Source organism: Nicotiana tabacum, chromosome 13, assembly GCF_000715075.1.
Source record: "Nicotiana tabacum cultivar K326 chromosome 13, ASM71507v2, whole genome shotgun sequence".
Classification (NCBI taxonomy): Eukaryota; Viridiplantae; Streptophyta; class Magnoliopsida; order Solanales; family Solanaceae; genus Nicotiana; species Nicotiana tabacum.
Window position 1 is genome coordinate 22689810 of NC_134092.1, and position 23497 is coordinate 22713306.

General features: G+C 39.6%; 1 long non-coding RNA gene across 1 annotated transcript in view; it reads left to right on the top strand.

The window, feature by feature from the left end:
* LOC142168389 (uncharacterized) overlaps positions 1-18172 on the top strand; it is a 36607-nt gene extending 18435 nt beyond the window's left edge. The window contains exon 3 of the long non-coding RNA XR_012698253.1: positions 17903-18172. This is a non-coding gene — a long non-coding RNA (uncharacterized LOC142168389). The remainder of the gene's footprint in view (positions 1-17902) is intronic.
* The last annotated feature ends 5325 nt before the right edge of the window (positions 18173-23497 follow it).

A 23497-nucleotide genomic window follows, 5' to 3' on the forward strand; every position in this document is an offset into this window, starting at 1 on the left:
TCATTCGACCCGATCCAGAATAACGTGTACATTGCCGAGGGACGTGCGACACGATCCATAGATGCATCTATATACTGCTGAGGCATTCAGCCCGCTCCACAAGAAAAGGAAGAAAGTTATCAAATTACGAGGCACGTGTTTACAATACAGCACATGAGCACAAAATGAATTTAATATTTACCATTACTCAAATAACTCACCCATAATTCAAAGTGTTAAGGCTTAGCCTAGTGTACATATATTTACTTCTAAATCAATTTTAATTATGAATTTAATTAATTAAGCCAGTAGAATGGGTTTAAATAATTCAAATATTACATGATAAAATTCTAAGTCTACCCGGACATAATATGTTATAGCTACGCACGGACTCTCGTCACCGCGTGCGTACGTAGAAACCACAATTAGTTGCACTTAACAATAAATATTACCTAAGGGTAGTTTCCCCCTCACAAGGTTAGACAGGAGACTTACCTTGCTCTAAAGTTTCATAACCGGCTCCAACGCCACTCAAACACCTCAACCTGATGCACGTCTCTTCAAAACTAGCCAAATAACGTGCAAACCAATCAAAATATACTCTAATACCCAACAACAACAACAACATACCCACTATTATCCCATACCGTTGAGTCTGGGGAGGGTAGTGTGTACGTAGACCTTACCCCTACCTTGTGAGGATAAAGAGGCTGTTTCCAATAGACCCTCGGCTCAGGCAAACAGAATACTCATAATTAATAATTCATAACAATCCCCAACTCCGCTCTAAAAGTCAATAAAGTCGACCCTCGGGCCCACGTGCCTGGATTCTAAATATTTTTGAAGATAAACTTTAACCATAAGACCACGAACTAAAATATATAACTTATTCCATATTGCATGTCCAATTTCGTGGTCAAAATCCAAAAATACCAAATTTTAGGTTTTCTACCAAAATCTCAAATTTCTACTAATTTCCATGTCTAAACCAATATATAAACTATGCATTTAACTTGTAATAGGTGGGACTCACTTACCTTGTGTTGCTTGATGAAAATCTCCCCTTGAAGCTCTCTAAAATCACCCCAACCAAGTAAAAATGAGAGAAAATGGGCCAAATCTCGCTTTTGAAAGAACACCTCTGTCCAGACGACTTTCCGCACCTGCGGAACACCAACCTCACCCGCGGCTCCGCACTTGCGGAAAAGTCCATCGCAGGTGTGGTTCCCTCCAAGCGAGGCAAAAATCTGCTTCTGCAGACCTATTTCCGCTCATGCGCGACCGTTTCTGCGGTCCCCCACACGCTCCTGCGCTTCCGCACGTGCAGATATCCCTCTGCTTCTGCGACCCAGCTGCCCCTCTCGTTTTCTGCTTCTACGGAGCACCCTTCGCTTCTGCGGGCTCGTAGATGCGGAAATAGCCTCGCATCTGCGGCCACCCCAACTCAGTCCAATTGCCGCTTCTGCGACCAAAACGCTGCACCTGCAGGCTCGTACCTGCGGCCCTTAACGCGCAGGTGCAATTGCACCAGCAATTGGCCAACACCAACTTTCCTCAACTTCAAATTTTCGATCCGAGTCTAATCTGAAACTCACCCGAGGTTCCCGGGACCTTAACCAAACATACCAACATATCCCAAAATACAATACGAACTTAGTCGAAGCCTTAAACCACGTCAAACACATCAAAATCATGAATCGCGCCTCGAATCAAACTTATAACTTTTTAAATTTCCAAATTCTATATCTTGTACCGAAACATATCAAATCAATCTGAAATGACTTCAAATTTCGCACACGAGTCATAAATGACATAATGAAGCTATTCCAAGGCTCGGAACCCAAATGGACATCGATAAAATTAAAATCCACTTCAAGTCAAACTTAAGACTTTCTTAAACTTTTAAAATACCAACCTTCCATAATAAGCGCTGAAATGCTCTCGGGTGATCCGATACTCAACCCGAATATACACTCAAGTTCGAAATCATCATACGAACCTATTGGAACTGTCGAATCCCGATTCCGAGGTCTCTTACTCAAAAGTCAAACCTTAGTCAATTCTTCCAACTTAAAGCTTCCGAAATTAGAATTTTCTTTCCAAATCAATCCCGAACTTCCCGAAATTCAAATTCCGACCACACGTACAAGTCATAATTACCTTAAATGAAGCTACTCAAGGCCTCAAACCTCTGAACGACGTGCTAGAGCTCAAAACGACCGGTAGAATCGTTACATACCATGTATTTGGGATTACATCTGTAGAGAGTTTTTAAAACTCTAATTTATTATCCTGGAGTTTCACTTGTACATTGTTTGAAATACAGTACTGATTGCTGAATTTCTTTCGTGTTTTAAATAGAGGTATTTTTGAGTGGTTACTTTGCCAATGCAATTGAAAAGGTGGCCAAACACTAATATATAGTCGACCCAAAAAGTGGCTATTTACCAATATTACACATTTAAAGTTCAGCTATTATTTTAGACATTGAGCAAAATGGCCAGCTTTCAGTTGCATAAGCATTAAAAACAGTTGCCCTTTTCTCTTCATCTATTTTAAATCTCGATTTTCTTAACCCATTAAGTATCTGTTAACGTGTTCACAATTCTTTTTGGTCATCGATGCTCCTAGTGACAATTTTCGCTAATACTTTGTTGCTACTGTTACTCTAGTCATAGACATGACCATTTGTCATGTATCTTTCACAAAATACTCATGTTATACACAATTTACTTTTGGTTATAGCCAATATGAAGTATTTGATAGGTACTAGAACTAATGTCTGCATTTATCCGAAGGTGAAATAGTAAAAATTTCAAAGGAGTAGAGATTTAGTGCTTCTATTTATGCTTTGTCGTCATTACTGGCCACTGCAACCATTGACACTCATGATCGGCAAATTAGGAATACTAATAATATGTCCTTTCAAGGATACAATCCTTAAATTTATTTTTAAAGAGGATCAAGAAAAAATGTTTAATTAAGGAAAACTAAACAAAGGATGTTGGAATTTGGGCTTATGTTAATTGTTTATCGTCTGAAAAGATAGTGACGTGTCTATTGGGTAAAATATATTCATATTTAATGATCGCATGAGAAAGCAACACGTGGAGCCGAAGACAGAATACAGTCAGGTCTGAAGACAACGATCTCGAAGAGAGTGTTATTCATAAAGACGAATTAAATATCTGCTACCCGATAGCATTTAATGAAGAATATTCTATAGAATTAAGTGCACGGTCCGTTACAGAGAATATGGAATTCACTGCCTACCATTACACATTCTTCAATGACCCTCATAATTGTTATTTAAGAGGGGCTTGATCCTAGGACCTTGTTCCCTAGGTGCTGCTATAAATAGTGAGCTCCCAAATCATTGTAAAGGACACGAATTTTCTAACAAGAATATACTATATTCTATCAAAAGCTCAATAATATTTTACTGTCTTGTTTATTCATATTGTTATTACTGCCTTCGAAAGTTCTGCTCCCGGAACCGAGATTTCTGCTGTTTTATCCCAACTTCAAGGCTAAGTTTTACATTTTTTGTATAATTTTTTTTTATCATTTTAGGATCAAATCGATTCACTTATCTATAAATCATGTATAAATTCAACTGTACTGTTTTACGAGTAAACAGTTTGGCGCCCACCGCGAGGCTTAGATAGTTGTGTAATTGAATTGATCCTTGCATCGATTACTAACTTGTTTGATTCTTTATTCTTAAAAAAATCATTAAAAATGGCAGATAACGATGTCAACATCACACACAACATTAAGGCCCAAGGAAATCAGCCTCAGCATGAAGATTTCATTAGTGATACCCACAACGAGAGGGATGAGGCTACGCCGGTGGGAAATATCCATGACATGTTCGAGAGGCAACTCCTGATGATGCTGAAGACGAGCACGTAGTTGAAACAGTAAGGATCCTGAGGGAGCAACAAAAGGCCTTTATGGGCCATCTCTCACGGCAGGGTCAAGTCATGACCGAATTAACGCAGACATTGTCAGGTGCTTCCAATAACGCGAATAGATGAGGTCCAGTTCTTCCGGGTGCTCCCGCAAATCAAACAACACAGAGGGTCGATAATAACACCCCGAGGGCCGAAGTCGGCTTTGACAGGGCCATGGGAAACAATAGCAGATCCAGAAACAACAATGAGAATGATTCCTTCAAAACCAAACTCATGCGGTTTATGAGGGAAGTAAACGCCCGAATGGATCTAATTTCGGGTGCACCACCAGTATTGAAAGGACCGGATTCAAAGAAGTACACCCAACTATCGTTCAAACCAAGCGCAATACCAGAGTTGATCTCGAAGTGGTTCAAAATGTCAGACGTGCTGAAGTATGATGGGACTTCAGATCCTCAAGAGCATATCACCACCTATACAACAGCGGTGAAGGAAAACAATTTGGCTCCACACAAGATTGAGTCAGTCTTATTGAAGAAATTCTGAGAGAACCTCACGAAGGGGGCCCTGACATGGTATTCACTCTTGCCCGAGCATTCCATAGATTCCTTCGAGATGCTCGCGTATTCTTTTATTAAGGCCCATGCCGGGGCCAGAAAGGTACATGCTCTAAAGGCCGACATATTCAGGATTGCATAAGGAGAGTCCGAATTATTGCGGGAGTTTGTGATCCGATTCCTGAAAGAAAGGATGCTGCTTCCGGCCATACCAGACGAATGGGCAGCAAAAGCATTTACTAAAGGGTTGAATATGAGAAGTTTCGATGCTTCACAACCAATACAAGTCAAAGATAAGAATTGAAGATGATCAGCTTGGCTTTCCGGCATAAGCCAAAGGCCGGTACTGGGAAAAGAATAAGGAGAAATTGAAGGATGATGTCGATACAGATCGACGGTCTTCAAGGGGTCAATTTTTACCGTATGAGCGGGCCAAAGGACACGGCAGAGATTTCCGGTCGGTGGATAGATTCGCTACCGATAGGAGAACTGATAGCAACGGGAATAATAGGTCATTGCAGGACAATGAGACATCGGGTTCTCAAAATTCTTTCTACCCCATGCTTTCCAAATACAACTTTAACGTCAGCGTAATGGAACTGGTGTCGACTTTGAGGAACATTAAAGAAGCGCGGTTCCCGAAGCCAATGAGATCTGATCCCAGCCAAAGGGATCCTAATTTGTGGTGTGATTACCATAGAACCAACGGTCACCGAACAGGGGACTGTCGGCATCTGCGTGAGGAGGAGGAGACATTGTTGAAAAACGACCATCTCAGAGAATTTTTAAGCGACCGAGCTAAAAACAACTACGGCCGCAATCGTGATAATGCAGAACCTTTAAAAGCAGGAGATAATCCCCTACGTTTGTCGATCAACATGATTTTCAGGGGGAACGAGATTAATGTGTGACATTTTCTGCGACAAAAAAGACGAAGGTGTCACTGATCCACAGTAAGAGGCTCCGGGAAGTCACTGAGGATGACATTACTTTCACGGAGGAAGACGCAGATGGACTGTTGCTTCCATACAACGATGCATTGGTAATTTCTTTAAATGTCTTAAATTTTAAAATTAAATGTATTTTGGTGGATCCAGGAAGTTTGGCCAATATCATCCAATGGAGAGTGTTGGAGCAAGCCAAGCTCAACGAAAGTATCATTCCGGCCACAAAACTCCTCGTCAGGTTCAACCTAGCGAGCGTGAAAACCCGATTAGAGATCCTGATGCCCACAAATGCCGAGGGGGTGATGAAGATGACCCTTTTCGAGGTGGTGGACAGCGATATGGGCTATAATATTATCATGGGGAGGCCGTGGTTGCACGAGATGAAGTTTGTGCCATCAACATATCATTAGTTGCTGAAATTCCCAACTCCTGAGGGAATTAAACAAATAAGAGGTAACCAACCGACAGCAAGGGAGATGAATGCAATCTCAATTTTCAGTAGCAAAAGGGGAGGAGTCATCGGAATCCTATCAAGTACCAAGATATTTTCAGGTACCAGAAGAAACGGATGCAACAAAATCCACATCAGAAGAACTTGAACAAGTCGCGTTGTTCGAAAAGCTCTTGGAGAGAAAGTTCCTCTTGGGGACAGGACTAAACCCCGAGCTCATGTCTAGATTAATTGAATTTCTTAAATTTAATGTCATTTATTTTGGGTGGTCACATGCGGATATGACAATTATCCCGCCAGAAGTGGCCGTGTACAAACTAAGCCTGGATCCCAACATCCCTCCGGTAAGACAGAAAAAACGTCATACTGCCAAGGTCGGAAACAAATTTGTCAAAGAAGAGGTAACTTGCTTACTTGATATCAGTTCAATCAGAGAGGGAAAGTATCTTGACTGGCTAGCTACCATAGTAGTAGTTCCAAAAAAGAATAATAAATATCGCATGTGCGTAGATTATAAGGATTTAAATAAGGCGTGCCCAAAAGATTCATTCCCATAGCCAAACATTGATCAACTTATTGATGTGACGGCCAAACATGAGTTAATGAGTTTCCTCAATGCATATTACGGGTACAACCAAATTAAGATGAACCCGGAAGATCAGGAAAAAACTTCGTTCATAACGAACTTCGGCACATATTGTTAAAATGTGATACCTTTCGGGCTAAAAAAATGCCGGAGCCACTTACCAGCGTCTTGTAAACAAAATGTTTGAGAAACAAAGAGGGAAAACTATGAAGGTTTACATAGATGATATGATGGTTAAGTCTTTGAATGCAGGTGATCATCTTAAACACCTGTAAGAAACCTTTGACATCTTAAGAAAACACAACATGAAGCTTAACCCCGAGAAGTGTGCATACGGGGTCAGCTCCAGTAAGTTCCTAGGATTCCTTGTGTCGCAAAGGGGGGATCAAAGATAATCCCGACAAAATTAAAGCCATCAAAGACATCCCGGACCAGCTATCAAGCGTAAAAGAGGTTCAAATGCTAACAGGGAGATTGGCCGCTCTGAACAGATTCATTTTCCAGTCATCGAAAAAATGCCATCATTTCTTTGCACTCCTAAAAAAGAAGAATAACTTCGAATGGACTCCAAAATGTCAACAGGCTTTGAATGATTTGAAAAGGTATTTGTCAAGTCCTCAATTACTGTCAAAATTGAAAGAAGGCGAACAACTGCTGATCTACTTAGCGGTCTCGGAGGTAGCGGTAAGTGTCGTTTTAGTTCGTGAGGATGAAGGTACGCAATCCCCTATCTATCGTGTACGTAAAATTTTGACGGGAGCATAAACTCACTACCCACATCTGAAAAAATTGGCCTTAGCCCTCGTAGTCGTCGCTCAAAAATTAAGGCCTTATTTCCAATTCCACCTGATAGTTGTGGTCCCCCCCCCCCCCACAGAGTTTTCTTCATAAACTCTCAGGTAGGCTGGCCATGTGAGAAGCCAAAATGAGTGAATTCGACATAGAATATAAACCTAGGACTGCGATTAAGTCACAAGTTTTGGCCGACTTTATGGCCGATTTCAGTTAGGGACTGGTAGCTTTGGCTACTAAAGAAGAAGTAATGGTGTCATAATCGACATCGGGTGTTTGGACCTTGTTCATGGATGGAGCTTCCAATGTGAAAGGGTCCGGGCTCGGCATATTGCTAACCACGCCGTCGGGACAAACCCTAAGGCAGGCCATAAGAACCGTTCCTCTAACTAACAATGAATCAGAGTATGAAGCTTTGATTGAAGGGCTCGATCTGGCCCGGGGACTGGACTCCGAGGTCATAGAAATCAAATGCGACTCCCAATTGGTAGTAAATCAGGTCTACGGTATCTTTGAAGCCAAAGAGGAACGCATGCAACAATACGTAATGAAAGTCTAGGCTCTGCTTGCTCGGTTCATGTAATGGTCAATTATGCACATCCCAAGGGAAGAGAATGCAGAAGCAGATGCACTTGCCAATCTTGGATCGTCTACGAAAATGAAGGGATCAGACTCCGGCACGGTCGTACAACTTATGCATTCTGTATTAGACGTGGATAGCTATTACGAGGTGAATGCAACCAATTTGGTCTGGGATTGGAGAAATGAGATCATTGACTATCTCGAGCATGGACAATTGCCTGAAGATCCTAAGGCATCTCTGGCGCTGCGCATTAAATCAACTCGATACAACTTCAAGGGAGGTCAATTGTACAGGATATCTTTCCAAGGCTCGTTGGCCCGATGTTTGGGAGCTTCCGAAGCTAACTGTGTTATGCGAGAAGTCCACGAAGGGATCTACGGAAATCACTCGGGCACGGATTCCTTATTGTTCTAATTAATTAGGGCAGGATACTACTGGCCCCGGATGGAACAAGACGCCAAGGCTTATGTTAAAAAATTTGATAAATATCAACGCTACGCACCGTTGGTACATCAACCGGCAGAGCTACTGCACTTAGTTTTGTCACCATAGTTATTTATGAAGTGGGGGATGGATATAGTCGGACTACTGCCACCAGCCTCGGTAAGGTAAGATTTCTTTTGATTTTAACTGACTATTTTTCTAAGTGGGTTGAAGTAGGTCCTTATCAGAAGAACGACGAACATGAAGCGGTATATTTCTTGTGGGAGAATATAATTTACAGATTTGGGATACCAAAAGAGATAGCCCCCGACAACAGGCCATAATCTATAGGTGCAAAGGTCATAAAGTTCCTTGAAGACTTAAAAATCAAAAGGATCACATCACCACCCTATCATCCGAGCGCAAACGGTCAAGCGGAATCAACAAACAAGGTGATTATACAAAATCTCAAAAAGAGATTAGAAGCGGCTAAAGGTAAATGGCCCGAAGAGCTACCAAGAGTGCTATGGGCATATCGGACAACGGCCAAGTCAAGCACGGGGAAAACTCCTTTCTCTCTTGTGTACGGAGCAGAAGCCCTGATCCTGGTGGAAGTAGGAGAGCCTACCCTGAGATACTTCCGGGCGGCCGAAGAAACAAACAATGAAGCAATGTTGGTCAAATTGGAGCTGCTCGATGAACGCAGGGACTTGGCGCATATAGGGATGGCGGCCCAAAAGTAGAGAATAGAACGATATTACAATCGAAGAGCCAACCTCCGTTATTTCAGAGTATGAGACTTGGTTTTAAGGAAAGTAACTCAGAACGCCTGGGAGCTCAATGTAGGGGAGCTAGGTTCGACATGGGAAAGCCCCTACCAGGTTTCAGCTGTCACCGGAAAAGGGTCATACGAGTTGGAAAATCAAGATGGAGAAAAGTTGCCGAACAACTGGAATGTGGCACACCTTAATAGATACTATTACTGATGAGCCTTACCTATACTGAAAGTATATGTTGCACTCTTTTTCCCTTCGTCCAATTTTTGTCCCAGCTGGGTTTTTCTGGCAAGGTTTTTAACGAGGCAGCAATGGAAAACATAGTACGAAGGAAGCTTCGTCAGCAGAAATAGGACCTTTAAATGACAAGGCACACAAGCAAAGAGCCACTACAGAGCGGTTAAATAGTCTTTTGCTCGGTAGCAAAGTTTCGACCGGGAAGTAAAGTTTGCTGTTGAACAAAGATTACTCGACCGTTCACAAGTGCAAGCCACTGGGGGATTGTTAGATAGTCTTTGGCTCGATAGCATAAATTCTTAAGGGGAAGTGAAGTTTGCTACCGAACTGAAGATTATCTAACCATTCACAAGTGGAATCCTCAAAAAGGTGCAAAACTTTCAGTGTTCGAATTCGCATGCTTCGCATTCGAACACTGGGGGGAATGTTATGAGGATACGGCAACAATGACTGCCACATCGACCGGAATACGAAACCCGGAAACAAAGTTGTATCATCAGGACCGGGGAATGCGCAGCTAGCCCCGTAGAATTAAGTTGTACAAGCTAGCCACAAGTAATGGCAATTTCTTTTTAGCACAATGAGTGCTTATGTACTTTTAAAAATGGAAGGAATAAAGTAAAGTCCTTTTATTTTTATCTTGTTTCTTGTCTGAACGATGAATTAATTTTATCATTTGAAAGTTAAACAATTACTTCAAATGCTAGTGTCGTAATGAACATAAGACGTACTCTTCAAGAGTACCGTAAACATAAGAGGGCCCTCTCTTATGAAAACCTCACGTTAAAGAGTTGATTTTGGAAGAACTTATGCCCGGAATCCAATTATTACCAGGGAAAAATACATCTGAAACTTCGCATATCTCAGCGCGGAATACTGGCGAGAATACTTAAGCAAAAAAAGAACGTAGAAAGAAAAACTTGCGCAATACTTAAACAGAAAGTACACAAAGAGAAAAACTTGCACGATACTTAAACGAAAATGATGCTTCTATTCACAACAAACGTGCCAAACGTCACAAGTACAAAGATACGGGAAAGAAAAGAAAGCAAAAACTAAGCTACTGCATCTCCGGAACCCCGAAGAAGAGAAGCATTTGCACCCCCAAGAGAAGTGGGTGGATCCACCGCCGGCTCAATATCTTGGCTTTCACCATTTTGGCCTTCAGCATCATCACCTTCCGGTTCTTCTTCAATTCCCGAAAATGCGAAACGAGACATAGAAGAGTCGGTAGTATCAGGTCGGATTGGGAGACCCTTTCGGGGAGTTGACTTCAGCTCGCGAGCCTTAGCGATTTCCGCATCAAAGTTAATGATATCCGCTTTGGCCTCTTCCAAGATTTTTCTCCTCATACTATGCATAGAATATATTTTTTCAACAATGAGGGAATCCGTTTGGTGCTGAAGTTCTTCTTTAAGTTGGTTAACCTCAACAGAAAGGTTGTCTTGCTCGGATCTAGTGGCCCGGAGACTGATATCAAGGTCACGGACAGCGGAGCTAAAAACCTTATTGTGCTTTATGACCCTCTTATGCCTCTTCTCCAATTGGGCATACTTCTCCTCGGCAGCAGTAACTTCTTCAGCTTTGGAATTTAAGGCTGCCTCCAAATTACTCATTCTTTCAGTAGAGGCAGCCTCGCGATTGGATGCAACAAGGGCGACATTATTAACTTCAACCCATTTGGACCTAGCTTCTTCAAATTGTTCCCTTAACGGGGCAATCTCTTTTCTAAGGGTCACTATCTCTTGCTTGCTTTGCTGAAATCGAGACCCTAATTCAGCAGCCTCAACAGCTCGTGCTTCATATTCCGGAAGGTGGGTAGCAATATGATCCCACTTGACCAATAATTGATCCCGCTTGGAGGTAAGTTCCTTCTTATCAACTCAAAACCTTGCCATAACAATGATAGAAGAAACAACAAAGGAAACAAAGATTATACCGCCACTGCGTTGTGCATAGCATTATTGAACAAACACTCTCCCGGGAGAGTTTGTGTTTTATTCCTATATTTTTCTGAAGCCAGAGGCTTCAGATAATTAGCAAGTTTCACTGATCGGGACAACAAATGGCATCCGGTAGAAATCTAGAGGGTGACGCTCCTCCTCCTCTGGGGATCTTCGGAGGGGGTAACATATTTTTTCCCCAAATTCCCATGATCTGGGGACTGGGGAAGAGGGATATCCTCCTTTCGGGAAACTGCGTCCGGTGGAGATGATGTAGCAGTTACTGGTGGTAAAGGCAGAGTTGGTGAAGAAGGAGATGAAGCTCATGGCGTTGTAGGTTGAGAAGCAGTTGTGGAAAATGCAGTGTTGATTATTGGTTACTCATCAACTAAAGACGGAAGGGACCCCGTACTCAGCCACACGGTACCGGGCACGGTGACTGGGACTCGGAAGCGAGAGTAAGCATTTTCCACCATATCATACTCCCCTCAGAGTGCCGAGGCATCGTCCTCGATTGGTGTAACTAGCTCAACAAATTGAGCATTTTGTTAAGCTGATGAAGGTCGTCGTTTTCTATGAAGAGAAGCCCATCATCACTAGCTTCTCCATCATCGTCGAGCACCAGGGTGTCTATGGCCGGTTTGGGCGCGGAGCTTATCACCACAACATTCGAGGATGGCTCGGGCGCTGCATTCTTTGCTTTTTTAGTTTTTTCCCTGGTTGCGGAGGAGCTTCGTCTTTTTTGTTGCTTGTTCTCCTGCCGGGGACTCCGAGAAGCAGCACTTGCACCGGATGCAGTATCGACTACACCCGTTCGGGAAAAGGCCTCCTATAACAGCCTCGTCGCATATGAAGGATCAACCAAAACATCCTCCTCGGGGATGACAATTAAGCCCTGGGGTAGACCTGAATTCAATAGGAGAAAAAGGTTAATCAGTTTTCTTATACGAAAGGTAAAAATAAGATGAGTTCAATCTACCATGATTATTGGCCTTCCACCCATATTTAAGGGCCAGTTCTTTTCATGTGCGGGTCTCGGGAGTAGTGACATAGAAAAGCTTTTGGACCTACTAGTCCAAGCCTTCAACCACCGGTGGAGTCCACCGAGTTGCTCATATAAGTGAAAGAAGAGGGATCGGTAACAACATGGGGTGATCTTTAACTAGAAGAAAAGACAAACGATGAACTTACAAGTAAGTTCCACAATTCCAGAAAGGATGAAGTCGTGGCCGGAATGATGTCTCTGGTGGCAACTGCAACTAATTGTTCCATCCACCCGCAGTCGTTGTCATCATCCATGCTGGTTAGTAGAGCATGGTGGTCACGTTTGCTAAAATGTATCATTCCCCTGCAGAAAATCTTGGGGGAATAAAGGTTTATTAATCGAGCCAGGGTTAGCTCTTCTCCCATCTCCTGGCACAGACGCCGAAGACAAGCAACTGTCCTCCACACAGAAGAGCTTACTTGTGCCAGGCATACCTGGTAACGGATGTAGAACTCTACGATAACGGAGTCAAGCTCCCCGCTGAAAGAGAACGACCCCAAAGGAAAGTGATAGGTATAAAAATACGTGAAACCCTTCTTGGATAAGGTTATCCACTCCGCTAGGTTAGGAGCGACGATATTTAAATCATGGCAATGGCAGTCTTCCTTCACAGCATGAATGCTGGAAGGACGGATGGAAGAAAGATATACACCAACAGCCCACGTGCGAGGGTTAGCAGAAGGATATTTCTCTTCGAAGTCCTTAGTTATGACAAGACTTCTTGGAATAATGATGCTCACCGTAAGAAGAGCATCATCATCAGCTTTACCTTTGTTCTTTGAGAAACTAAGGTTTCTGGAAGAAGAAGCCATTGTTATCAGAGGAAGAAAAGGGTTTTCTCTGAAGAAGAAGGTTAGAGAAAGTTGAAGACAAATACGTGTTGAGTAAAGAGAGTTCGAGAAAGTTTGTAAAATTATGAAGTGTAAATGAAGAAGTTTGATACGTGTAAGTAAAGGAATATGCGGCTAAAATGGTAGCCATAATTACCTCGATAACCAACAAAAGTGGTGCTGAATCGTGGGATGATGCGTATTCGGGACATTAAATGCGGAGAGATGTGTGTCTAATCAACCGTCAGAAACTTTTCAAAGGGGGTCAAAGAATTTCCCGCCAAAAAGGGTATCTCTACCAACTTCCTAGTGACACAAGGTTATGCCACCGGAAAGCAGGTGGATTATCTGTATAGGGTAAAATATATTCATATTTAATGATCGCATGAGAAAGCGATACGTGGAGCCGAAGACAGAAGACAGTCGGGTCTGAAGGCAATGATCTCAAAGAGAATGGTATTCATAAAGGCGAATTAAACACCTACCACCTGGTAGCATTTAATAAAGAATATTCTATAGCATTAAGTGCACGGTCTGTTACAGAGAATATGGCATTGACTGCCTACTGTTATACATTCTTCAATGGCCCTCATAATTATCATTTAAGAGGAGCTTGATCCTAGGATCTTGTTCCCTAGGTGCAGCTATAAATAGTGAGCTCCCTAACCATTGTAAATTACACGAATTTTCTGACAAGCATCACTATATTCTATCAAAAGCTCAATAATATTTTACTTTCTTTTTTATTCATATTGTTATTATTGCCTTCGAAAGCTCTGCTCCCGGAATCGAGATTTCTGCTCTTTTATCCCAACTTCAAGGCTAAGTCTTACATTTTTGTATAATTTCTTTATCATTTTAGGATCAAATCGATTCTCTTGTCTATAAACTACGTATAAATTCAAATGTACCGTTTTATGGGTAAACAACGTGGCCCAAGTGGTGGATAAATAAAAGGCCTAATATTAAGTATTTTGTGTGTGGATAAGTGATGCCCAATAACAATTGGCCTGTGATGGGTAGACACTTTTTATAAATAGAGGCAAACCTCCCTTTCCCTAGTTATTAGAAAACTCTAACGTATTATGTCTCTTGAATGCGTGGTAACGGTAGACATCCCATCACTCAAGTTCTCCGGATTGTAAGAGCAGGTAGCTAGTGGATTATGGAAGTTGGTCTCAGGCTTAATCATCGTTTGTTGTCGATGTTGAATCGATAGAGTTGAACAGTACGCTTTCTTAAACTCTAACTCTAGATTGATTGCATAATTGTGTGTTCATCTCTATTATGGTTGCGAATTAATTATCTTAAAGGTTGTATCAGAGCCACCATAGTTAGGGATTAAGATCAATAAAATTAATCTTGAATTTCGAAATATATACAGTACTGCTTTCAACTTTCGAACAGCAGTACAACACAATGAAATTTTGTTCACTATGCCATTGTTTTGGGTGATCTTCTCGTCGGCGGGTAGAGAAGTATCTACTATTTTTGTAACATGAATTTTAATATATTGTAGTTGAAATTAGAGTATTGGAATCGTCAATAAGTGACAGGGTTAGGAAGAGATAAATGGGTGGCGGCGGCAAAAGTGGGTTTAACCACTGGATTGACAAAACCAGAGAATCTTTTCTTTCCCTTGGTTAATTGTTGGATGAAACCAAGAAGACAACATTAAGATTGAGAGGGATTCTGGTGGGATTATGTTTTGAAATTGATCAATTCAATTTGAAAGAATTTATTAAAGCCCAAATGGGTTTTTGTTTACAGTTGCTGCAAAAAGCAGCATACCGTTCTCTTTATTTCTGTTTACATTTTATTAACCCACTTTGTCCCAAAATCCTTTCAATTGACCTTGCCGTTTGACCAAAGATTATAGATTTTGGTTCAAATAATTAAATTTATATAAACGAGGGTTAATATTAGCTAACAATAATATTGGTAAGATGGAGTTATTGACAAATCAACAGATACTATGTAGGTATAGCCGAACAGTGACGGTAGCATGCAATAAATATTCTAAGAATCAAAGGCAATAATGTAGCATTCAATATCAATAAATAGTAATAAATGACATTTAAGTAAATAGAATGAATGAGTCACCCAAGAAAGGATGGAGTAAGTGGATGTTCTTTCTGACAATGATTAATGATAGACAATCCCTTAAATATTTGAGTTATTCTCAGATCTAGTGAAAAAGCATAGACAAGAATCTCAGTGAAAATGTTATGTTTGTATCTTCGCAATGAGATCTGATTCTCTTTTTCAAGTCAAAGTGTGTTTTTTACAAATGAATATCGCATGTCCCCTATCAATGTGTCTTTTTCTATTTATACAGAATATGTTCCTAAGAAACTCTAATAGTACAAGTGCAGAGAATATCCACTAGAATATTCACTTTTATGTCCTATCTTGAAACTAGCTAGCCGTTATAACTCTGTCAAAAGTACTCGACCCCGGCCTCGACCTTTGTTGACTCCTCGACTTCGACCCTTGTTGACTCTTCGACTTTGGCCCTTGTCGACTCTTCGACCACAGACGTCGCAGCTTCTCGGGTCATTTCGACAAACGACATTCCCTATAAATAGAAAAAGACACAATGATAGGGGTCATATGATATTCATTTATAAAAACACATACTTTTACTTGAAAAAGAGAGTCGGATCTCATTGCGAAGATATAAATATTACCTTTTTACTGAAATTCTTGTCTATGTTTTTTCACTAGATCCGAGAATAACTCAAATATTCAAAGGATTGTCTATCATTCATCAGAAAGAACATCCACTTACTCTATCCTTTCTTGGGTGACTCATTCATTCTATTTACTTAAATGTTATTTATTGTTATTTATTGATATTGAATGCTACATTATTGCCTTTGATTCCTTGAATATTTATTGCATGCTATCGTCACTGCTATACCTACATAGTATCAGTTGCTTTTTCAAGAACTCTATCTTTGGGATATTATTGTTAGCTAAGATTAACCCTCATTTATATAAATTTAATTATTTGAACCAAAATATATATTTTTTTGATGGCTGCTGCTTTTACTATTTGGTTTGCCGGTGGATTAATTATTCTAATTCAAGATTACGTTTGTCACTTGTATGTCGAACGTCAAGTGTCAGAAGTTTTTGTTATGTACTTTTGCTGATGTAGTCAGAGAATGGATTTAAAATTACTATAATAAATAAATAGAAGGGTCTATGGGTGTTATTTTATAACATGTATTAACGTGTATAACTAAGAAAATGTGATTAATAAATAGTGTCACCAAAGTGGTATACTTATTTGGAGTCACAGAATTTTTTTTAATATTATATACATATAAGATCATTTAATATATGGATTGAGAATTATGATTAATAGATAATTTCCACCAAAGTGGTATATTTATTTGCGTTATTGAAATATTCTCAATGCACCATGTCTAAATTATCCTTTATAAGTGTACACTAGTGTTAGAGGTTTTTCTTTTAATACTAGTGACGCTAAATTAATTTATGAAATACGATATTATATTTCAACACAAAGGATGAAGCTTATATATATATATATATATATATATATATACGCTAAATTAATGCTAAGGATAAGTTATTGTAAGAGGAGGTTTTGTGTCTCTTACCTAAAGGAAGGACACAATGTATGCCTTGTACTCTTGGATAATAGGGGGAGGAGATTTATCTATTGCCTAAAGGTGAGGATGCAATGAGTGTCTTGGACTTCTTGATTTTTAAAGAGGGAGACAATTGCATCTTCCACCCAAAGGAAGGGTGTAATGAATGTCTTTGACTCTTTTGATTTATATATTCTTTCCCATAATTTTATCTAATTTTTGTGTTATTTGCTTATACAACTGTTAATAACATGGCTACTCAGTTGAATTCCATTGAGACTCTGACTAGTAGCAACTACAAGAAGTGGAAATAGGATGTTGAAGTAGTATAGATGGACCTGAACTTTGCATTGGCTTAACATAAACCTGTTGAACCTACAACTACTAGCACTGCTGATGAAAAGGCTAAGTATGAGAAATGGATAAAGGCTAACAAATGGAGCCTTAAGATCATGAAGAGATCCATTTCTGATCCCATAAAAGGTGCAATCAAGGATAATGAAAATGCAAAGGATTTCTTGAGTATCATTGGACAAAAATTCCTAGAATCTGATAAAGCCGAGATAGGTAGCCTAATTGATTCCCTGACTACCATAAAGTATGACCTTGTAGGTAGTGTCTGCGATCATATTATGAAAGTGGTTAACATTGCTACCAAACTGAATAATTTAGGTGTAACCATTACCGATGATTTTCTTGTTCATCATTCCCTAAGGTCCCTTCCTGAGCAGTTTAACCAACTTAAAATAACCTATAATGCACAAAACATAAGTGGAGTGTTAATGAGCTTATTACTGTTTGTATGGTAGATGAAGGGATGATCCAAAAGGAGAAAGTTGAGGGCGTAGTGAACCTTGTTAATTCGTCTAGATCAACTGATTATCCCTCTTATAAAAGAAAAAGTGGACCCAGATTTCATAAAAAGAAACATGGTCAGTCTCATTGTCCAAGTGGTAATATTGGTCATACTAATAAACCTGGTGTTAACTAAAGTTAGTCTCATAATCCTCCTGGTCCTCAAGTTGTAATTAAGAAAGAAATCAAGTGTTGGGATTACAAACAAGTAGGTCATAAGAAAACTGGTTGTCCTCTAAAAAAGAAACCAGGTAATATTTTGACTTTTGTCTGCTTTGAAATTAGTCTTGTTCATATTCCTTTAAATTCCTAGTGGTTGAATGGTGGTGTAACTCTTCATATAACCAATGACTTGTAGGATCTAGTAAGCAGATGGAAGCCAAAAGAGGATGAAGCTAGTGTTGTTCTGGAAAAGGACTCAAAGCAAAGGTAGAGTTTATAGGGACAACTATTTTACCTTTTAAAAATAATTCTGGCATTCGTTTATAAAATATTTTTTTTGTACTGTCTATGAGACCGAAATTAGTTTCGGTTTCCCTATTGGACAAAGCTAGTTATTCATTTCAACAAAATAATAGTATTATTAAAATTTTCTATGATTCACATGTTGTTGCTGATGCCTTTTTAAGTGATAGTCTATATCTCTTGAATGTGTTGAATGAAATATTTTTTCTGCAATGCATGTTGAAACTTTTGCCCACAAAAGGTCTACTATGAGTAAAACATCTTATCTGTTATGGCATAGGCATCTTGGTCATATTTTTAAAGAAAGAATTGAACAATTGGTAAAGGAAAATATTTTACATGTCCTTAATTCAAAAGATTTTGAAACTTGTGTGGATTGTATTAAGGATAAAATGACCAAGGTTAACAGAAATGGTTCCACTAAGAGCTCTAAACTCTTAGAAATAATTCAAACTGATATTAGTGGACCTTATGTACCTAGTTTGATCAATCATAAGTATTTTATTACTTTTATTGATGACTTTTCAAGATATTGTTATATATATCTTTTAAAAGAAAAATCTGAAGCACTTGATAAGTTCAAAATTTACAAGAGTGAAGTTGAAAAACAGCTTGAAAATTCCATTAAGATTGTGAGGTATAACCGTGGAGGTGAATATTATAAAAAATATGATGAGTCTGGTCAATGTATAAGGCCTTTTACTTTATTTTTACAAGAATGTGGGATAGTAGCATAATATACCATACCAGGTACTCCTGAGCAGAATGGTATGACTGAAAAACGAAATCGTACTCTCATGGAAATGGTGAGAAATATGACGTCAAGGACTAGCCTACCTGAGTCTCTTTTGGGGTGAAGCCTTAAAAATAGCTATATATATCCTGAATAGAGTTCCTATAAAATCAGTCTTGAAAACTCCCTTTGAACTATGGACAACCCAAAAATCTAGCTTGAATTATTTTCACATTTGGGAATGTCCAACTGAAGTTCGTATTTATTCATCCACAGAAAATAAAATTGATCCTAAAACTCCAGTTGTTTCTTTATAGGCTATCCCGATCACTCTAATGGTTTTAGTTTTTTCTGTCCTAAGTGTGGCACTAGAATCGTTGAGTCTGCTAATGCAAAATTTCTTGATCATGATGTTTGAGAATGTAATTGTTCATGTGGGAAGGAAATTATATTGAAAGAAAAGGAAGTCATTGTACAATATACATGTACCTATTGTACACGAAAATGTGGTAAACCATCCTATTCATGAGGGGGAGAATCAAGGGAACAATGACAAAAATCCCATGGTCCCTGAGCAAAATGAACACAGTGAACCACTTCGTAGGTCACAAAGAGAAAGAAGATCTGTCATCTCTGATGATTTTATCGTGTATGTGACTGAAAATTTTAGTGATACTAGAGGGCTGACTGATCCTTTATCATATGCTCAAACTATTTCCTCTCCATATATTGATAAATGACGTGAGGTAATGGAAGATGAAATATAGACCTTTATCATATGCTCAAACTATTTCCTATCTATGGAAGATGAAATGAGCTCCATAGAGTGTGGGAGTTAGTTGAATTGCCTGTATATTTTAGGCCTATTGGTTGCAAATGGGCATTTAAAACTAAAAGAGACTCCAAGGGAAATATAGACCATTATAAAGCAAGGTTGGTTGCTAAGGGTTACACTTAGAAAGAAGGTATTGATTATAAAGAAATATTTTCTCCTGTTTCATCTAAGGATGTGTTTAAAGTTGTGATGACTCTTGTGGCTTATTTTGATTTAGAGTTGCACGAGATGGATGCTAAAACTACTTTCCTGAATAGGAGTCTATTTGAAGAAGTTTATATGGTTCAACCTGAAGGATTTAAAAAAGCTGGTAAAGAACATTTAGTATGCAAACTTAACAAATCTATATATGGGCTTATACAAGCCTCCAGGCTTGATGAATGTGTTTATCTCAAAATAGCCAATGACAATTTTATTATTATGGTTCTCTATGTTGATGATATTCTGCTTGTCACAAATAATTTGAGTTTGATGAATGAGACCAAACAATTTTTGTCTAGGTCTTTTGATATGAAAGATGAGCTTGGTGAAGCCTATTTTGTTCTTGGGATAGAAATTAAAATAGATAGGTCATGTGGTTTGTTGGATTTATCACAATATTTCTATATTGAGAGTGTTCTTAAAACTTTTAATATGCAAGACTGTAGATCCGGTGTTGCACCTCTTGTGAAAGGGGATAAACTTAGCAAGGATCAATATCCGAAAAATGATGTTGAAAAGAGAATTATGAGAGATGAGCCATATGCAAGTGTTGTTGGTTGTTTGATGTACATACAAGTTTGTACAAGGCCTGATATTGCATTTGTTATTAACATGTTGGGAAGATTTTCTTTTAATCCTCGGTGGGCACATTGGGTGGCCGCAAAGAAAGTGATGAGATATCTACAATGCACTAAAGACTTCATGCTTGTATACAAAAGGGTTGATGATCTGGATCTTCTTGTATATTCAGATTCTAATTTTTCAGGTTGTCAAGACACTATGAAATCAACTTCTAGGTATATTTTTATGTTGGCCGGAGGTGCTTTTTCTTGGAAAAGTGAGAAATAGAGTATTACTGCTACATCCATAGTGGAAGCTGAGTTTATTGCCTGTTTTGAGACTGCTTCACATGCTGTATGGATGAAGAATTTCTTATTAAATTATGAATTGTGGATTTTATATCTAAGCCAGTGACTATTTCCTGTGACAACAGTGCAACTGTGTTCTTCTCTAAGAATAACAAGAGAACAAGAGACTCTACGCATGTTAACCTTAAGTTAAGGTTAGAGACATGGTAAAAGAAGGTGATATATATATATATATATATATATATTGAGCATATTAACATAGAATCTATGTTGGTTGATCGTTTGACTAAAGGTCTTAGGCTTGTAGTGTTTAATGAATATGCTCAAAATATGGGTATTTAAGAGTCTTTTTGTCACGACTCAAAAATCAACCGCCGTGATGGCGCCTATCGTAGTACTAGGCAAGCCACTACTCAACTATCTTAACACAGTAAAAGCTTTGAAATTATGGACGGAAGCAATTAATATTTAAGAAAAATCTTTTTGGAACAAAAATAAACTTGCAACACAATACAATTATCCCAGAACCGGAGTGTCATCGAGTACATGCGCATCTATAATAGGAACAATCTACTACAATATTTAAGGAATAAGAACTAAAATGCCAGTAAAGATGATGAAGGAGAGTCAAGGCCTGCGAACGCCATGCAGCTACCTCGACAGTCTCCGGGATCAGCTGCTTAAATATTAACACTCGCTATAACCATGAACACCTGGATCTGCACACGAAGTGCAGGGTGTAGCGTGAGTACAACCAACTCAGTAAGTAACAATAATAAATAAAGAATTGAAAGATAGTGATGAACTACACAGTTATAGTTCATTTCCAGTGATCTCAACAAGAAAGTAGACCTGCTTCCAAATCCGACAATTTAAGTCAAATCAGTTTATACATGTCAAGTTCAAGTAAAATCTGGATATAGTATCTATCAAAAGTTTCAAAACAATGACATATATCAGCTATGTGCAACAACAATGAAAGCAAATACTGCCTCTCAGGGCAAGAATCACTCAGTCTTTCTTAATAGCTCATCACTCGGCACTCAACCCTCAACACTCACACTCAATAGGTACCTGCGCTCACTGGGGTGTACAGACTCCGGAGGGACTCCTTCAGCCCAAGTGTTATATCGCTACAGCGTGCAGCCCGATCCCATATAAATAGCCATAAGGCTCGTTGCGACGTGTAACCCGATCTATATATATATATATATATATATATATATATATATATATATATATATATATATATATGGATCGGGTTGCACGCCTCTCTCTCTATATATATATAGCCCTAAGGCTCGTTGCTGCCTGCAACCCGATCCATAAACATACAGCCCTCAGGCCCGTTGCGGTGTGCAACCCGATCCATATATGTACATATATCGCACAGTTCGGCACTCATGCCCTAACTCAGTCATCAACCTCTCTAGTCTCTCGGGCTCTCAGAAGTCATAAAAATTAGCCCAAACAAAGATAATATCATATATCTACAAGAAACAAGAAGAGACTGAGATATGATACGCAAGTAAACCGTGTCTGAGTACAAAATAGCAATTAGCAAATAATTCAACAAGTGCACGACCTCTGCGGGTCCCAACAGTGTAATCACGTAGCCTAAGCATGACTCCTAACATGATTTGCAGTCAAATTTCTATAATACAAGGAGAGCATATAGCTAACAACAAGTTATTCAACTTTACAGTTCCACGGAATGGACCAAGTCACAATTCCTATGATGCACGCACACACGCCCGTCACCTAGCATGTGCGTCACCTCCAAAACAATCATATAACAACAAAATTCGGGGTTTCTTACCCTCAAGACCAGATTTAAAACTGTTACTTACCTCAATCCGAGCAAAATTCTACTCCAAAATGCCCTTGCCTCGCGAATCGGCCTCCAAATATCCCGAATCTAGCCACAAGCAATACAATACAATCAATACGGGCTAAAGGAATCAATTCCATAAGAAAAATATGAATTATAAGCCAAAATCCGAAATTGGCTGAAACCCGACCCTCGGACCCACGTCTCGAAATCCGACCCTCGGACCCACGAGTCTAACCATACCAAATTTATCAAAATCCGACATCAAATGGCCATTCAATTCCCCAAAATTAACTCTCCAAATCCCTAGCCTCAAACCCCCAAATTACACCTAAAAAATACACCAACTAGGTGAAAAAATCAGTGGGGAACATGATTATTGAAGAAACATGAACACAAGAAACTTACCTCAAGAATACCCTTGAAAATCCTCTCACAAACCTCCAAAATCCGAGCTCAAAATGTTAGAAAATGAAGAAAATCGCGAGCCCTTATGTTTATATGTTCTGCCCATTCAAACTGCACCTGCGGTCCCAAATCCGCTTCTGCGGTGCAAACTCCGCATCTGTGGAAGTCACTTAGCCCAGCTGCCTCCGCTTCTTTGTACGCAAAAGCCTAGCCTCACCGGGCTCAAACCAACCCACCAAAGATCTACACCGCCTCCCATACAAAGCCTCATACGGGACCATCTGGATGCTCGACTGATAACTGTTGTTGTAAGCAAACTCCGCGAGTGGCATAAACTGGTCCCATGTATCCCCAAATTCAATGACACACGCACGCAGCATATCCTCTAATATCTGAATAGTGTGCTGGGACTGCCCGTCCGTCTGATGGTGAAATGTTGTACTTAACTCCACCTGAGTGCCCAACTCTCGCTGCACGGCTCTCCAAAACTACGATGTAAACTGCGTGCCTCTATCTGAAATGATGGAAACCGGCACACCATGAAGGCGGTCAATCTCCCGGATGTAAACCTCAGCCAGCCGCTCTGAAGAATAAGTGGTGCCCACTGGAAT